The sequence below is a fragment of the Rhagoletis zephyria genome, unplaced genomic scaffold, assembly GCF_001687245.7.
Source record: "Rhagoletis zephyria isolate East Lansing unplaced genomic scaffold, Rhagoletis_zephyria_1.1 Rzeph_scaffold_01260, whole genome shotgun sequence".
NCBI classification, from domain to species: Eukaryota; Metazoa; Arthropoda; class Insecta; order Diptera; family Tephritidae; genus Rhagoletis; species Rhagoletis zephyria.
Genome location: NW_016158344.1, coordinates 42,777 through 47,125, shown reverse-complemented (window position 1 = coordinate 47,125; position 4,349 = coordinate 42,777). Strand labels below are relative to the sequence as shown.

Here is a 4,349-nt window from a genome sequence, read left to right as displayed (position 1 = left end):
CGGAAAAAGAAAGACATAATAAATTTATATCTCGGGCGCGTATAAGGATCGAAATCGCTTTTGGTTAGAAAAATTACTCAATTTAAATTCGTTCAACTTCCCAAAGCTCTAGATTATAATTTTTTTAGGTATATTAACGGCAAAGTGGAGAATTTTTCATAGGCCCATTCACTTTCAGCCACCTAATGCTAAGAAGGTAATAAAATGTATGTAATCAACATATTTATATCTTTTTCTATAGGTTGTGCTAGCTACAATTGTACTCCACAATTTTTTACGCCCCCAAAATTGTTATCAGGTAAATGGAGACCAATCTACTATAAACTTTAGTAGTATCGACCGAACTAATTTGCAAATTGCTAACTCTTCAACACAACAATCACTGCAAAACAGATTGGAACTATCAAATTACCTAAAAACAAATTAACTGTTTAATTATTCGGTTGTTATTAAAATAAATTGGATTATTTTCGTCTAATTTTAGTTTACTTTTTATTTAACTATCTATCTATCGGATCTATAGTGAATCTGTACTAGAAACTTTATTTTATAGTTGGTGGCAATTTCAAAATGGGTCCGTATCATTGTTAACAGAAATCCAAACCTTAAAAGCCAATTTCACGAAAGCAATTTAAGTGAAAAATGATTTTTTTCTGTCAGGTTCCATATTAAATTCAAATAAAAAGATAAGTTTTCACTTAAATTGGTTTCATGAAACTCCATGGGAATGGGATTGATTTCATATACCTCCACACCAAGTTCCAGTACTCTACCATAAATTTCCAGAGATGTACTTGAAACCGTATATTTATGTATTAACATAAATGCATTTTCCAATGCAATTATCACACATTTCATTTTCGATAAAGTTTTGCGTTTCATTTTTAGGCATTCTTGTTTATTGCCATTGCAAAAGCTAAGTGAACTGGAAATTGAATTCTCTTAAATTCGAAAGGCATATCAGAAGGAATTAAAAGGGTCATGTGACTTGTGGTTCCGAAGTTATGGCTGATGGAAAACTCCACGCTTATGTTATGTTACTATAAGCACCTACCATAGATTTATCTCCATACCAAATTTCAAGTTCATGTGACTTATTGTTCCGAAGTTATAGCGATACAAAATTTCACGCCTTTGGGATGTGCCACACCCCCTTTTATGAGCTTAGTAAAAGGACCTACCATAGACATGTCTTCGGTCAAAATTTCAAGCTCTTTTGACTTATGGTTCCAAAGTTATAGCTGATTAAAAATTTTGCAGGCCAATGGGAGGTGCCTCGCCCCCTTGCAAAGTTGACAACATATTTGCAAATAAAACCATAGCTATAACCTCCCCGGGGTAAAAACAAATAAGTGTGCAAAGTCTTGTGCGAATCCGTGTCGTGGTTCGAAAGTTATTAAGGTAATAAACAAACAGACATTCACATTTATATATATTTATTTATTATTTATATATATAAATTTGCATTTCAGTTTTAAACTAAAAATAAAAGTGTAAATTAAAACTGAAATGCAAATCTATCTTCTTATCTTATATATCATATATATGTATATATAAAATAAGTTAAGAAGATATGTATACCTGAATTCGAGAAAAAATGCTTTAAAGATTTGTATTGTAATGTTAACCTTATGGGGAAACAAAAATATTTTCATCTATAACTTTTTAAATAGCCTAGGTAGCGAGATGGGTGTTTCACATACACATGGAATAGTAGTTGCAGAAGACGATAGCGTATATAACTCAATTATTTCTTTAGTCGACTTAGGCGGTTATTGCTTATGACCACAGATATATAGAAGATAAGATAAGAAGATAAATTTGCATTTCAGTTTTAATTTACACTTTTATTTTTTAGTTTATTTGCGATCAATTGTAGAATATCTACTTGCATCTCGTCCTTTTCTTCTGGAGAAAAAACGAATGAATTTACTTCGCAGTAAGGCGAAGAAAGATTCATCTTCCTGCCCACCCTCTACACTGTCGTACTTAAGCTGCATTTTAACGAGTACGTCCTCAAAGAAGTCGTCGTGTTTTTTCTTCTTCGCCGACGTTTCGCGCTATGGTACTGGATCCTCCTCGTCTTCCAAATGCTCCACGTTTGTACATGTACTGAAAATAAACTCAATAATTTGCATAAATAAACGTTAAAAGTTATCTGAAATGTATGTTAATATAAGCCATTAACGGTACGCTTTAGTTATTTATACAATGATTTTGGGTTGTTGCGTCCAAACGCGTGACCGAATCTAAAAACTTTAACATACATGTATAGTCAAAGGATTAGGCTTTAATTTTAAAAAAAGATTTCAAATTTCTGAGCGCTAATTTATCAATAAAATCGATTTGAAATACATATGCTTTTTTTGGTAAATTTCGATGTGGGTTCTGCCGGAGTTAAACTGATGGGGGTTATTTTTTCTCAATGCGGCCTAGGGCCGCCAATATGGAACGTTTTCTGCATAAAAGTCTGTTGGTGGAATAACCCGAGTTTATATTTTCTACGTCGAAATGCTAATTTTACAACATTTTCATATAGGTCCTCGGTAGTCTGTAGAGGGAAAAACTGAATTTTCTTGAAGCTTGGACTGTGCTCTTTCTAATGGGTGGGGGTTTTAGGTGCCAAATCCCCTCCCCCTCCGCTCCACACCACAAACTCAATGTACAAATAACTAAACTTTTCCCGCCATTAGTTCCGATACTGCTTATACATAATAGCAACATCACATGGTTGCCGCAACCGTTGCGCCGTGTGTAGGTAGCCAGGAACTTCTATCAATAACAATAACTACATAAGTTGGGTTCCAGTTGCTTCACGATTTACAGGTTTTTCAGGATTTTCAGGAAAAGCTGTTTTCGCCATTAACAAACCTTATGGAAGGTGGCCACGTGGAAGAGCTTTCTGTAAAACCCTGCAAATCGTGAAGCATCTGGAACCCAACTATTTTTTGTACTCACTTTTCGGCTACCATGTGGTCGGTTATAAAAGACATCGCACCTTTTAACTTCCACGGCTTCCTGTAGGAGCTTCCACTACCAGACGGACCAGTGCTTTCCGCCAATTCTTTCCGATTCCGGTCACACAATGTTCGCCATCTGGTTTTGCAGTTGTTAGCTACAAAAGTTATAACTTTTTGATTAATTATACATATATATATAGCAAGAATAAAAGTTACTTACGCGTATTTTCCAGCACCACAGCTACAGCATCCCAAGCTTCGTCTTAAATTTTTTTATTTTTATAGTCCTTGTGGCGTTTTGAATACAGCTCAGCTACAGCTACAGCGTAGCTTCGAACGGCCTCAATAACTTTTTCGTTGCAGATCTAAAAGAAATAAACGAAAATCGAATATAAAATAAATATACATAAATTTACTTGAAAATTAAAACTTACCTTCATAGTCGCGCCAAAATGTAAATATCAAAATGTCAAATGAGCATAAACGTCAAATAGAAATGTCACGCAACACAAATCTTGGAATTTGAGTTAGCTTTTTACGCACGCCGTTCAATTTCGGTTGATCCCATGGTGAAATAATAATAAGGTGTTGTCACTTAGGGGGTGGTTGTTGTAATTTTGGCAATTTCGGCATACCAGCGTTACAGGAATACCTACTCTTTTTATTCCAATTTCCTTTCTGGGCAAAATAGAACAAAGAATGGAGCAGACAACAATTTTGTGAAAAAAGTATGCGTATTTATCACTATTTCATTGATTCTCCTTTTCTCTGACTTTTCGTTTAAAATTTATTGGAAAATCTGAGCGATAATTTGCAATACATAATTGTGATTTTGTAAGTAATTTTTGCTAAAATATATATGTATATATGTGCATATTGATGAAATTTAATTGTTTATATATTTCCACATATAGGTTGAGCTATTAATCCAAAAAAGCACCGATTTATTCAAGAGAATTCCAGTTAAGTTTCGCAAACTAAATGCATTCACTAAACTAATTTATTTTTCTCAAAAAAGGTTTTCAGAACAGTGCCTTTTAAGTTTTAGAGCTGGTTAGAGTTGGTTATTGGAGCAGTGTCTCATCAGCGGCGCTACCAACAGCGGCGTTATAAGCAAGTTCCAGGTAGGAAATTTTTAAATCCAACACATTTATATTCAGCCCTATTCTGCATTTCGATTACGTTCCCGCATTCCGCTCCGCTGGAATCGAACTTAGGTATTCTGCGTTAGGATCGAAACGAAAGAAGAAGAGGAAGACAGAAAACATCTTTCGAAATTAGCTGTTTGCCTAGGAATGTGTGAAATCGAAACAAAACAAAGAAATATTTGCCACCAAACTATAGCAGCACATGAAGTTAAAGTTTGTAAATATTTTTAAATAACTAAAT

General features: G+C 34.3%; 1 long non-coding RNA gene across 1 annotated transcript; it reads right to left on the bottom strand.

Moving 5' to 3' along the window:
• Nucleotides 1-1,833: 1,833 nt before the first annotated feature.
• LOC108363372 (uncharacterized) lies at nucleotides 1,834-3,311 on the bottom strand. The gene is made up of 3 exons (XR_001847614.1): nucleotides 3,181-3,311; nucleotides 2,999-3,115; nucleotides 1,834-2,112 (listed from the first exon to the last, which is right to left on the bottom strand). It is a non-coding gene; the product is annotated as an uncharacterized LOC108363372 (long non-coding RNA).
• Between the last annotated feature and the right edge of the window lie 1,038 nt (nucleotides 3,312-4,349).